General features: G+C 41.7%; 1 non-coding gene across 1 annotated transcript; it reads right to left on the reverse strand.

The window, feature by feature from the left end:
• Nucleotides 1-13,663: 13,663 nt before the first annotated feature.
• Nucleotides 13,664-13,859, reverse strand: LOC113605353 (U2 spliceosomal RNA). The gene has a single exon (XR_003427172.1). It is a non-coding gene; the product is annotated as a U2 spliceosomal RNA (small nuclear RNA).
• Between the last annotated feature and the right edge of the window lie 715 nt (nt 13,860-14,574).

Consider the following 14,574-nt stretch of genomic DNA (forward strand, 5'->3'; position numbering starts at 1 on the left):
ATTCCACAAATATAAAAATTTTTAGTTTAAGCAACTATATGTATTTTAAAGAGCTTAAGAGGAAAGAAAGTAATGTTTCCTATTTATCCAGATGTAGTGGCTTTTTGGTGTGTCAACTTGGGTGGGTTGATCTACAGTTCCAGCTATTCAGTCAAACACTGATCTAGGTGCTGCTGTGAAGAGATTTTGTAGATGTAACTAAAATCCTCAATTATTACCAGTTGACTTTAATCAAAAGGAATATTATCCTAGGTTAGACCTTTGAAACAGGGCTTAGGCTTTCCCTGAGCTCAGAGACTCCAAACCTGTGAGGTTCTAACTTACTCATTATCTTCCCTTCTTGATCACCTGCCCTCACCAGACCCCGTAATTGTATAAGCCAATTCTTTGTAATAACCCTTTCTCTCCCTCTTCTCTCTCTCTTTCTTTTATTCTCTCTCTCCCTGTCTATCTCCATCTCCATCTCATCTCTATCTCTGTCTCTGTCTCTATTCTATCTCTCTATCTATATACGTCTCAGGTTGAACCACGAGTTATATACCAGATATTTACATTTACCATTCTGATACTCTATCCTTTCCTGAAGATGCAGTTTTACTCTAGTACCATGTTCTTGCAGCCTGAGGAACTTCCTTCAGCATTTTTTGTTGTGCAGGACTGTTAGCAGTGATTCTTTTAGATTTTCTTTATTTGAAAATGTCTTTATTTTACCTTTACTTCTGAAGAATATTTTGCTGGATATAAAATTCTGGGTTGGTAGCTTTTTTTTTCTTTCAGCACTTTAAAGAATGTTATTCCACTGTGGTCTCAACCTCCGTGGTTCTTGATGAGAAATCCATTGTCATTTGAATCATTGTTCTCTGCTATGTGATGTGTCATTTTTTTCTAACTGCTTTCAAGATTTGTTCTTTATTCATAGCTTTCAGCAGTTTGATTGCAATGTGTATAGTCAGGGATTTATTTGAGTTTATCAAATTTATGATTGGGGTTTGCTGAGCTGCTTTGTCTTTCACCAAATTTGGGAAGTTTTTGACGACTATTTCTTCAAATATTTATTTTGCCCTACTCTCTGTCTCCTTTCCGTCTGGGACTCTACATGGATGTTAGACATTTTGATGGTCATTTTTCTTTTGCCTAGTAATTTTTGGAGTTCTTTATACACCCTGGATGCTAATCTTCTGTTATATATTTGCAAATATCTTCTGCCAGTCTATTGTGTATCTTTTTAATATATGTTTCGTATTTGTTTTAATATAGGTGAATTTATCAAGTCTCTTTAAAGTAGTTGCTTAAAATGTTTTTTCATGTGTATATTATGAATTCAAAAAATTCTTTCCTATTACATGTTTTAAATGTGCTATACTTTTTTCTAAAAGGTTTCAACTTTTCTTTTTCATATCTTTGTATTTAATCAACATTAAATACAATTTTGTTTAAGGTGAGATGTATGGATTCAATTAAAAGTTTTTTGTATATTAATAGCCAATTATCTCAGCACCTTTTATCCACTGATTTTATACTGTGTTTCTTAATATAGTATTCCTCTTGTTTCATTAGAAAAAACTTCACCATCATCACAGGAAAGAAATTCTCCATTCAAGAAGCATTTCTGGGGCTTCCCTGGTGGCGCAGTGGTTGAGAGTCCACCTGCCGATGCAGGGGACACAGGTTCGTGCCCCGGTCCGGGAAGATCCCACATGCTGCGGAGCGGCTGGGCCCGTGAGCCATGGCCGCTGAGCCTGCGCATCCGGAGCCTGTGCTCCGCAACAGTGAGAGGCCCGCGTACTGCAAAAAAAAGAAGCATTTCTGGCATCAAATTGATACCAAAAAGGAGGACAAATCAACTGTGTATGATTTTGTTAAGACCACCAGGCACTGAATTGGCCTTCCAGAATGCTCTTTTAATTTATTTCCGATTTTCTTAAGGAAGAAGTTAAGGGAAGGAGAGGACCTGGTCAACTGGTAAATACAGTGTCTCTAGTTGGTGAGCTCTGGGAGGGACTGGATATTAATCCATTTGTTTTGTAACCCACAAAGACCACTAAGCTTATTAATCAGTTGACCTTGAGAAAGAACTCTTGGCTAAGTCTTTTCCCAACTAGCAAAAGCTATTCTCCACATGAATGTCAATTGTGTCTCAGTGGAAAAGGAGGTATTTAAACGCCCTCAAACCTCAACTAAACTCAAATATCTCAAGCTCAAGTCATGTCTTTGCTCTTGGGAAGAAGGGCTACTTCTCCATCTCTTCTTGGTTATGATTGAAGAGCTGCAAGAAGGAAATCTGAAAGCCTGTTTTGGCCATGTTTCTCTATGTTGAGCCACATTCACAGCCAGAAAGCATTTCAAAGGATTGGTTGATACTTGGTGGCTGTGATGATGCACTTAATCCTTCAGCTGTTTTGGCCACATGATAGCTAACCTATTCAGAGGCTGAACTGACTGCAATGATCAGGTACTTTGGGGCTCTACATGTTGCTTAATATTTAACCTAGTTTTTTCTTTCATGTTGCAAGAGAGGGTTAACACAAAATTCTTACTCTGCCCAGGGGTCACTCCCTCTTCAGAGGCTCAAAAGACCATTTTAGGTTCTATATACTTAGTATGAAAAGACTAGTTTGGGAAATCTCTTAAGCAATATACTATTCAACCTTTACTTTTGACTGAATTGACCTCTAAGTTGAACAGCCTCTTGTAAACATACACTTAGATTGGAATCTTTGTTTTTTATTTTCTTGATAGACAACACCCCCATCTTCATATTCTCTGTAAGTCCTGTCTTTGTCTTCTCCAGACCATACTTGAGTTGGAAATGGGCATACCACCTTGTTTTTTTTTTTTTTTCCTGGATTAAAAGCACTAAGAACCACCCCTCAAACATTCACACACACACACACACACACACACACACATACACCACTCCTCAACATAAAAATGAGCCTGGTTTTCTAAGCCTTCCAATTGGACCCTTCCTTTGCTATTCACTGGGTGTCAGCTGGTTATCTTCCTTAGTGATTCATAGGGCACATCTCTATCAGCATACTGCTGAGCTGACCCAAGGACTGTAAAAAGTGACAGGAAATATGAAAATGGTATTTTTTTGTCTTTTATTATGCCAACTCCTCATTTCCTATCATTTTTTTCTTTAGCTGCCCCAGGTCAGCATGGCTATATCCTGAAAGCAGTGCCCTACAGGAGAGGAGAATTGGACCAAGAGGCACGAGTCCTGGGTTCTAGTTCTTGCCACACCTATAGCTGATGACCTCAGTTAACCTGTTTCCTCAGTTTTCTTGTCAGCAAAAAATCAGGGATCACAGACTTAAATGCCTATAGGGGCTAGTCATTTAGGGAAAATGAGACAAGCAGGCCTGGTTGGCTTTTTGATGTACTAGAGTTTATTTTCTCCCTATTACCCCAGTGTAAAGAGGAGTGCCCAGTTGTGATTGTTGCCATAGGAATGAGGGCCACAGTGTTTCCAGATCTTCTGATCTTTTTCTAGAGATGCAACTATATGGATTTTTAAAAAGGAAATATCTAAGCATTGGCAACTAATACAAAAATTCAAAAATTAAACTTTCTGTGACCCTAGTAAAATATGTCTCAATCCCTGGGTCACCAGTTGTAACCTCTAGACTAAGTGGTATTTAAAGTAACTTCCAGTTCTGAAATTTTATACTTTAATTATCCAAATGGTCTGAGTTGAAGAAAGAACAAGTGTTTGAATATGAGGAAGATTTTCCTGGCATGCAGTTCTTATATTTTGAAACAGGTGACCAAGGGGAATTGTGAAATGTCCTTCAAGTGATTTTGAAGAACAAGAGACACCTCCTTTAGTCTGGGATTAGTTAGGAGCAGTTGCTGGGAGGGGGATGGACGAGATGTACTCTTGCAATTCTTCTCAGTGGAGATGTTGTGAAAATGGTATTTTATGAGTTTTGTTTCAAATGTCCTCAGGTCCTTTTAGGGGAGGAAGGTAGTTTGTTTTCTGATTCCCAGGACCTCTCCCGACTCAATCCCTCCATCCTAGGGAACTCTGTAAACCGAAATTTAAAGTTATAGTTTGTAGCTTCCCGTCTAAGGTTCAGATTAGGTTTTATAACTTGGATCTGAAATCAGGGCAGTAGTTGGTGTGGGGATGAAAATGTCTGTAGCTCCGTTTGTCAGTATGCTAATTAAAACCAAAGAGTGAAATAAATAAAGGTGGAAATGAGTGATGGCAAAGATAAGAGCCTTTTAACCTCACTTCATTTTCACTCTACTTCTCTCCTTAAGAAAATTGATTATGATGACCTCGATCCATCTTCTTATGGATTAAAAACACCTAGGAGTCCCACAAACATCTTTTATACACTAAGTGTGCTCAAGCCGAGAGCCAGCAGTTCAACAAGCAGGTAGACTTCAGTGTACATACTGATTGTATCAGCATAGATACTAGGTCTCTTATTGCAAAGTAGCCGCAGCAAAATAAACACTCCACCTCCCTTAGAAAGAGACAGAAGATAGAGGCAAGAAAGCAGGAGGAACATACATACATTAGGTTATTAATCAATTCTACTTCAATGGTGGCACAAGACATATTACAAGAGAGGAGGTTGATTGAAACCCAGGGAAGGCAAAAGATCTACTTTCACATATAAATGAATAACATGGGTCACTGACAGTTCCAAGTGCTCTTGATGCCTAGATAGGAAGACAGGGCTGTCTGAGATGATAATCTTCTCCATCACCAGTGTCATCATCAAAATTTAAGTGCTAATCTGCATAGTCTGATAAAATGGGTCAGGGGCAGAACGATCCAATTAGATACTGTACACGGTGGCCATGTGTTGTCTTGCTTCTCCCGTATCAATTCTCCTTTCTTATAACAGCAAGGTGAATTTCCTTTGGGGTACCACTCCTCCAGAATTGCACGTAGTCTTGGTGGGCCTGTCAGTTTACTGGCAACATGGTCAATGTTTGGATCTCAATAGTGGCAACAAGATTTGATTCTGAGGAATTTGAATCTTAAGAGGAGTCACACAAAGGAAGTTCAGAGTTTATCCTGATGGAGCATATCCTGAAGAAACAGTTGATTTGTCCCCTAATGCTGCTCTGGGCCCTGTCCTTTTCTGAGTCTTGGTAGTTCATTTTTTCCTGTGACTCACAGAACTATCCTGTAGCTTTAAGGTAAACAAATCCTGCTTTAAGTTGGCCAGAGTCACTTCTTTTACTTGCAGCCCAAAGAAATTTAACAAATATATCAAATATCTTCTCTGTGATCTCAGCAGGTGAGAGCTGACTGAGAATCTATAGGTAAATTGTTAGAATTAATAGATAATTTGGTGAAGTTACTGTGTTCAAATTCAATATACAGAAATCAATTGTATTTTTATATACTAGCAACAAATAATTTTAAAATAAAATAACATATACCACTTATAATAACATCAAAAATATCAAATCATTGGAGTAAATGGAATGAATCTATATGTATACAACACACACACACACATATATATATATATATATATATATATATATATATGTATATATATAATTGAAATAAAGAATTCCTACATAAGCAGACTGTTATGTAGCAGATTGCTATGCCCACATTAATTTGGGGGGCAGCAATAGGTTTCTGAAACAGAATCTCAGAGCTATGTAGTTGAAGTTCATCTTTTTGCAGATAAAGAAAATAAGACTAGAAGGGTCAAACAGCCTATTCAAGTTAGCCCAGGAAGACCTCTATTAGACCTCTTCTACCACCAGCTTGCTGGCCTTTGCTGCCAATCTGGGCACCTCTACGGCTGGGGCTAGAACAGCACTCCTTTTCTCCCAGGGCCAGTGCTTCATACTGACCTTTAGCTGGCTCTGTCACTTTTCTCAGAGCATTCTAGCAATGGGGACTCTGCCTTCTTTCTCTCTATCTTTCTTGAATATTCTAGTACCCATGAAAAATCAAGCTGAGCTCACTGTCTATGAGATTCTCTGCCTGAACTGGGCATGTAATTCCACGTTGATTTCCAGGGTTGGTAATCTGTAGTTCTTCTGACTCTGAAAGTAGCAGGTCGTTGCTGGGAGACTCACTTGTTACTCATAGCTCAAGGGACCAAGTTCAAGCGAGAGGCATCTTTTCATCGCATTTTTCCAGTGTCTAGTCACAGACATTGTATAAACTCCATTTCTTCTATTCCTCTGGAATAACCAGACTTTAGTAACCAAACTCAGACTAAGAACTGCAGTTTACCCCCGACCCCCACCCTCAATTTTCCCTCTGCTGTTTTTTCCTCTCTTCCATGGGTTATTTTTTCCAACTTGGGAGACAAGGAGAATGTGTATCCCAGGTAAAGTGAGGAGGGAAGGGGAGGAGCTATGGCACAGACACATCAAAAGAGCCCTTTGTGCTCAGGGCACATTATTCCTGGAATCCAATCAAGTGCCCCAAAACCCAACCAAGCTTTTCAGACAGCACAGAAACCAGTCATGCAGGCATCTTGGGCTCTGCTTTTTTAAAGCTTTATAGGGTACACTGAATTATTTGGTTGGGTCTTTTCAACCGTGTGACATTTGGGTTTTCAATGGCCCAAATGGAGTTGATCATTAATTATTTGGACGCTTTAATTAAAAAAAAAAAAAAAAACTTCCCTGTGGATTTATGAGGGTCTGCTGGGGGACAAGGACAAGGGGGCCTTTAATGCTTCTCTCATTTGAATGAGAGGGAGGGTTGGGAAGGTCTAGAAGGGGAGGCTGTAGAATCATCTTCCAGGAAGGTCTTAAACCCAAGTTAGGGTTTATTTGAGGGAGGAGGGCCTTACAATGAAGAAAATGGAAAGGAACGCAAGAGAACAGAATTCTGGAATCTGTCAAGTGCATTAGGGGACAGGATGTTTAATAAAAAATCAATGCTTTATCAGGGAGCCATCGGGAGTTTCTGAATCAATACCTTTCACATGAAAACTAGTAAGTCCTATGGGTTGGGAAGGGGAAAGGGCTAGTTTCTGGAACATTTGATTAACTGAACCAGAGAAGGTATCCAGGGAGGGGAGGGACTGGATTGATGCCTTCCGGTTTCAAAACAGCGAGGTAGTGAAGGTATAACATCTGCTCTCTTCCTTTCCAGGGCATGTTTTGCAATCTCAGCCTTCTTCTCTAACACGGATGGGTGTCATTCTTAAGTCATATACATTCTCCAGTTCCTGACATCCTGAAAAAGCTCCCATACTCCCAGAGAGTTCTGCTCCTACGTGCCTCTCCACAAAGGTTCATCTCAATGACAAGTGATCTTGGGTAGGGTTGGGGAGCATGGGAAATGAAATAAGCTCTTTTCCAGAGACACCCACAGCTTCTATCTATTCAGCCTCTTGCATCCGGGAGCCTCAGGAAAATGAGACTCAGCACATTTAAAAACTACTGATGAAAAGTGCCTATCTTTGACGTCACAATGCTTAGTGACACCATATGCCAAAAAGAAGGACAGTGATTTGTGTGCACATCTCCTCTGATTTCCCCATTTGGATTTTTTAAATCCCCTGCCTCTTGTTGAAGCAATTTAATCTGAAAAAATTCACAAAAAAATGTGGATTCCCTGACATCTTTCCTTATACAATGCACAAAATTGTTTTAGGAATTGTTCCTATGGTACCAGTTGACTGGACTGTATTATTTACCCCATTTTGCAAAGGAGGGAAACTGAGTCTGAAAGAATTCAAGCAACATGCCAAAAGTCATGAAATATTAGTGGACTGGAATTCTGGCCTTCTGGAAAAAGGCATTTCTCACAAAAGACATCACAGTCTTATCCATGGGATTATAGAACTAGGCTCTCCAGATGGTGCTTCAGGAAGAAATCCAGAGCATTTACAAGTCGGTTATTTGTTTTTCCTTACAGCCAATTCCATGCAAGGGTTGGCCTGTATGTATCCTTTTTAGAGAAAAGGAAAAGGAAATCGACCCAAATTTTGGTAGCAAGTCTATCTGAGATGCAGTGGTGGTGTTTGCTTTGTCTAAAGTTTAGGGCTGGAGGGGTCATGAAAAACTCTGAATATAAACTTAGTTCCAGTTGATATTTGAAAATAATGTGATGGAATTACTGACTAGGAAGCATATGATGGACTCGCTCTACACAAAAGCAAAAATGAGCTTTAATGTCTCCCCCAGCCTCAGAAGATGAAGTTGGGAGGCAAGTGGCTGGGGGGAGAGTCCAAGCTCAGGAAAGAGGCATACATGACAGTTCTCACCCCCACAATGGAGTGGGGAGTGGGCCATTGTCCAAGGAAGTTGTGGGCTCCCAGGGGTGTGCTATCTACCCCAAGCAGTCAGGAAAGACACAGGGACATCACCAGTGGGTTTTAGCAGGTAAAAGTACAAAGACATAGCCTGGACAATGTGTTCGTGTATCTCAATTTTCCTCATAGAGAGAATCAGAGGCTCTACTTTGGTGTGGGATTTGTGGGGTTCAGTGATTGAGAGAGGTTAAGTATTCCGGGTGGTACTGCCCAGGCTCAAGGCACCCACCAGTTTTCATTCCAAAGTATATGGGTGAAAGTCACTCGTATATTTGCACCTAAATTCAACACACTACATTATGACAAAGTTTTATCATCTTGCTTATAACTCAGGGCTTTAGGTTTTGAAACATTTCAGGGCTCTCTGGTGATGAAAGAGAAGACATGCTATATAAGTGGCATTTGTCTGGGGACTCATACCCTGAGCCAGAGTCATTGCATGTTATGTCCCTCTACCTGGAACCCTCTTTTCCCTCATCGTTACCTGATAGACCCCTGTTCTCCACTCCTATTTCAGCTCAGTGTCAGACTTCCTCAAAGATACCTCCCCACATCCCTTTGTCTAAACTGGGTCTTTATGGGAGGTCTGTCAAAAGCATCTTATACTTTTCCTTCATGAAAAGATAGTGACAAACTGTGATAAGCTATTTAATCCTTCTGTCTTCCGCTGGATAGGAAGGTTCTTGAAGATAAGGACCATGTCTGCAGTGCTTGCAACAAACTTCCACTGCCAAGTGATATTTGTTGAATGATATTTGATATTTGAATGAATGGTCTTGTGAGGAAACCTGAGCTTGAGTCTGGGTGCTACCACTATTCACTTGGGTGGTTGTGACTTTTCTGAGGCTTGGTTTCCTCATCGCTTAAATCATGCTGTTAGAATGGTTGATTCTGAGACCCCCTTCTACAAGGCTATTCTGTGACCTGTTATAATCCCCCGGTGGCTGAGTCCTTCTTTGTCAGCTCCGTCAGCTCTTCAGTTCACTCTCCCATCCCAAATAATCCCAACTCTCCAACATATTAATGAAAAAGAGAGCCTTTACTGTTGATTCCATAGTTTCCTTGGAGGAAACTACAGCTCCCAACTCTTAATACTTCACTCCCCAAATGCCCATTTGATATTTCTTCCTGATTCCCTTTTTGACTCTCTGCTGCTTCCTCTCCCCTCCAGGGCTTCTCTGAATTCTCTGCAGCCCCCAAAAGTTCTCTATTTGATTTAGAGGAATTTCACACTTGCCCAAATACCCTTTCCCTTAAGCTGCCTCAGGGATGTACGGTTGTTGATCCTTAGACTTCCAGCATACCGGCTGCACCAGCTCTACCTTGGCTGCACCAGCTCAACCTTACCGTGCATCTCTTTCCGATTCCATGTTCAGTGACATTGTATTAGTAGCTTAAATCCACCACGGTGGGAGTATTTAAACCAGGGAAATTGGTGAATCCTGTAAATTGGGATTTCTCTTTCAGAGAACCCATTGTTACACATTTCCTGGCACACCACTGTCTAAGCTCCTCCAGCCAGGTTATCATCTAGTTTAGGAAGTTGGTTGAACCCAAAGATCCTTCATCATGAACCTATAACATACGTAGTTTTTAATTCCTCATGATTTAGGCTGAGTAGTAGGAGCTGAGAAAGTCTCATATAAAATGATAGCTGTATTGGTCAAGGTTCAGCCAAGGAAACAGAACCTATCTATGCCAGGTAAGTCAAGGGAGGAAAATGGGAAATGTTAATATGTAAATAGCTACATATTAAGTTTGATGGAACTAAAAGGGTAAATGGGTGAGCCAAGCGCTAGATGGGCAGGAAGCCATTTCCTGTCTCTAAGGCTGGTGTGAAAAAGAGGAGGTGTTACCAGAATTTAGGAATTAGAATTGAAGAGGGAGCAGCTTCCCAGTGGTTGTGGAGCCCCAGAAGAGACTAAGTTGCTGCTAGAATGCCTCCTACAACATGGAGTGAGGGGAGTACCTGGGCTTTTTCATTCCTCCGGTGTTCTGCTGAGATACTCCCATGGGCTGAACTTAATCAGAATCCAGTTGGAACAGGAGTTTGGGAAAATGTAGCTGGCAGGGGTCAGCTCCTATGATGCAGAACAGGACAGAGAAGGCCTGGCAATGAATTTGATAACAATTAGGCAAATCACCATCCTAGTAACTAATCATATTCCTGATAATAATATTCCTGAAGGGACATCCACTGTCTTCAAGGCTATAGCCAGTCCCATTGATTTCCTAGAGTCCCACAGTCCAGCCTCACTCTACAAACCCAAATAATTCTCTTGAGTTTGGCTCCCCAATCCATTCTACAGGAAGAGGGATTAAGTTACAAAAACTCATTGTAAGATACTGACAATTCTGATATAGTTTCATAAAATTGATTACAAGAACCAGGGACCATCACATTTTGAAGAAAGGAAACTTTCCTATCCATAAATGGTAATGACTAGGGACATTCTTTCTTTTTCTTGTCTTTCATTTATTCATTTGTTTATTATTTTCCAAGACTTCAGGCACTGTGCTAGATGCTGAGGTTACAAAGATGTTTAGAATTTGTCCTCAAAGAGCTGACAGTGTGAATGGGAAGTAGAGGGCATGGGCAATGCAGGATTCACAGACTAATCCTAAAGAAATAAGATCGCTGCTTCTTTCACTTGGGCGGGTTGCAGAGGCAGATCAGGACCGCTGGAGTTCTCCCAATCAGCTTCAGTGTCCTCCAACACTTGGACACTTTTGGGGGTTAATCCCTTTCTTACTTATGTAAGGCCCACCTTCCCCTAAGGATATCTCCATATTGACCTTTCAGGAAATACTCACCCGCCTCCCTTGGCCCTCTGCTCATCTTCCATTAAGGGGATAATGTCAGCATCTTGTCTCTTGAATTGCCAGAGACTATACTCTTATGTCTCATCAGCTCAGCAAATGTTGGGAGATTTCTTCCCTGTCTTGTGAGTCTTCACTTCAGGCCTAGATAGGGCTGGTCCTAGTGATGTGCTGGAGAACTGTGTCCATGCCCTGGTGTGTTCCTGCCAATGACACACTCCCAGAACTGTGGCCCTGTGTTGTGTCTATCATTACTGCTTGTCAAGGGATACTAGAACTACCCCAGTACTTCCCACTCAACTCAGACCTCCAGTCTGTGCCCTCCTAGAGAGTCGGATACAAGGAGCAAGAAGTGAAGGGGGGAGATGGTGAGAGAATGTGGATAGAGTGTGGTGAGGTGTCTGCAGAAGGCATGGTGAGGAGTAGGGGAGGGAGAGGGAGATGGGGAGGGGAGGAAGAGGGGGAGGGGAGGGAGAGGGGGAGGGGAGGGAGGGATAGAAGGAGGAGAGGGAGAAGGGGAGGGAGAGGGAGGGAAATGGAGGGAGGGATAGAAGGAGGAGAGGGAGAAGGGGAGGAAGAGGGACAGAGATAGGGAGAGGGAGGGAAATGGAGGGGGAGATGGAGAAAGAGAGAGAGAGAGAGAGAGAGAGAAAGAGAGAGAGAGAGAGAGACTCTTTTTAGTTGCCACAAGTGGCACTGGCAATATGTTAAGAGTTTTCAGAGGAAGGTCTCTGTGTTTCTGGATTTTCTAAGGAAAACACTTGTGCTGTTTCTCTAAAGAAACTTAGAAAACAACCCATGTCATTCAATTCTGTGCTTTGGGGAAGCTTTGACTTGTGGAGGTGGGATCCAAGACACCCACCTGTATTCAGGTTACAGAAGGCCTGTATTTCAGTAATTTTGTTGAATTGCCTGATGTTCAAATTATGATTAACCTTGAACCCCTACAGGAACAGAATGTATGCAGTGATGGACAGAAGCCTAGGTACAACCGGCAACAGGTGTGTTAGCAGCTTCCTTCCCACATGCGCTTGAGCAAGTCACTCATTGACTTCTTGTCACAGTTTTCTCATCTGCACTGGGTGATGATTATCATCTTGCCCAATTTACCCAGAGGTCTGTTGTGAGGTTCACTTGAGCTCAGCCATGTAGAAGCACTTTATAAATTGGAATGTATTACAGTCATGCAAGGAAATATTATTTAAGTGGCCTTTCTTGGTAGGGTTCGGCTGCCTTTCACAAAGTGAGGGTCAACTTACTAATGCCACCCTAGTAGATGAAATGGTCCCAACTCACATCTTTTATTTTAACTTTTACTAAATTGGAAACAAAGCCCTCAGGGCTTATAATTGGAGATTGCTAAAAGGTGTGTCTAACATAGAAATGCCTACCAAAATTCCACTCAACTTGGTTTACATTGTCTACAGTGTGAAGGAGGAAGCCATAAAGATTTCTCCAGAAGGAAGTGTGTGATCCAGGCCTTGTGGAAGGGCTGCAGGCTCTAGCAGCCATGGCGCCCTCCAAAAAGCAATGACAGCCATACCATTTCTCAGGTTTTCAAGGGCGTGCTCTGCAGCCCAGTTGCTGAGCGTTTGTGTGTATGTGTGTCTCTGTGTGTGCTAGTGCATTTGTTAAAGGCTGTAGTGGTGTCTTAGAGCAGGTAGGTTTCCAGGCTTCTCAGAAAGAGAAGAGTTTTCCTTGGCTCCACTGCCAGCTGCTTTATCTGTTTTCATTTGAAAGGTGTGTTTCCAAAACACCATTTCCTGAAATCTTTTGGCTGTAGCCAGGTATGAGATTCCCAGCTGCAAGTCCAGGGAAAAGGTGAGCTGCCAGGGAAAAGTTTACAGTAGGGCGGGTTGCCCGGAGCAGTGCCAGTTGACACCTCACCAGGAAATGGAGAGCGAGCCAGCCATAAGGACCTCCATGGGAAAAGTTTTCCCTCCAGATCTGACTGGAAATTTATGTCTAAGAATATTAGTTTGAATAACCAGTCTGAGTTCTTGTAACTGAGGAGGGGATATCGAACTTCAAGTCTAACAGAGTAAGACAAGTTGAAGTGAGTCCTTTCGCATGAAGGCGTTTTGTTAACTCCCTTTATAACGTCTCCCCGTATTTAGTGTCTACTGTGTCTTATCTTGATCACTTTTTAGTGTGCTACTGCCGCTTGGGAAAATACCTTCCTACCCTGCCAGAATTTGATCTCTGAGCTCATGTCAAATTTATCTATAAATTCTCCCATGTCTAACACAGTACCTAGTACACGGAAGGTGATGAATAAATGTTGGTTGTGTAAATGACTGAAAGATGCAAAACTAGAGCTATTAACAAGGTTTTTATTGAAGATTCATTCATTCCACATATATTTATTGAGCACTTGATACAGGCCAGGCCCTGTTATAGGCAATGGGAAGGGACTGAGAACAAATCATACATGAAGATAATAGCAGTGACCATATAAGTGACTTTTTTTCCCCTGATTTTTTGTATCCTTAGCTGTTGAGAACTCCTTGGCTATGCTCAGGTCCGGGTCTTGTAATTCCTGTATTCCTGGCTGCTCTGCCCTGTCCAAAGCCTATCCCAGGTTTTGGGACTTATCTTCTTGGTCTCCAATAAGGACTTTAAATAGCCCCAGGCCAGTTAGTAAACTGAGTATATATTTCTCCCAGCACTCCTATCACTCAACACTATCTCCAGGATTTTTACCAAATTTCCTCGCTATTAAACTGGTAAGGACAAATACTACAGTTAATCTTAGCTAAAAGGCTGAGAAGCAATCCCAATTTCCTAGGTATCAAAGCTTAAATGCTTGCATTGTAGCCAAGTTCTGGAGATGAAATCCCCATGTTTCTCTCTGAACCAGATGAAACATAGATAATGGAAAGCTGCTGTAAAGGAGAACAGAAGTTGCTGAGGAACACTAGGGGGATGTATGTGAAGATAGGAGGGACAAAGGTAAAGTTCTTCTGTACAGAAAAGCATTGGAGAGGCTTACAGTACCACCAGCAGGATCCTCTGCTTCTCCCCCAATGATTGAAGTATTCTTCACATTTCACTGGTGGATAGCCCTCAAGAGTATGGGCTCAGCAGATGATGCCAGTTCTTACTTCCTCAGATTTGTAAAGGGTGGGAGGGTCCATGAAGTTCAAACTCCTCCAAGTTCAGAGAGAGGATACATCCTACCCAAGGTCACACGGCCTAGTGACATAGCAAAAATTTTATCTTTTAGAGTCAAAATGGGGAAAAATTATCCTTTGTCTCTGATTGAAATTATACCATCAATTCTCCACAGTCGTAAGAAGTACCATCCCAGGTTAGATTAGAAACCATGCTGGATGGAGAACAGCTGAAGGACCCAGGCATGCCTGGTCTATGGAAGACAGGATGGAGGGAGACATGAGAGATGACACCAAGGTTTAAAAACTGGCACAAGGAAGGGAGTTATGTATTTTTCCTGTGTGGCCTCAGAGGACTGAGCTGGGCTCTGTAGGTA

This window comes from Aethalodelphis obliquidens, unplaced genomic scaffold, assembly GCF_003676395.1.
Source record: "Aethalodelphis obliquidens isolate GAN/ISIS:26980383/991018 unplaced genomic scaffold, ASM367639v1 scaffold2, whole genome shotgun sequence".
NCBI lineage: Eukaryota > Metazoa > Chordata > Mammalia > Artiodactyla > Delphinidae > Aethalodelphis > Aethalodelphis obliquidens.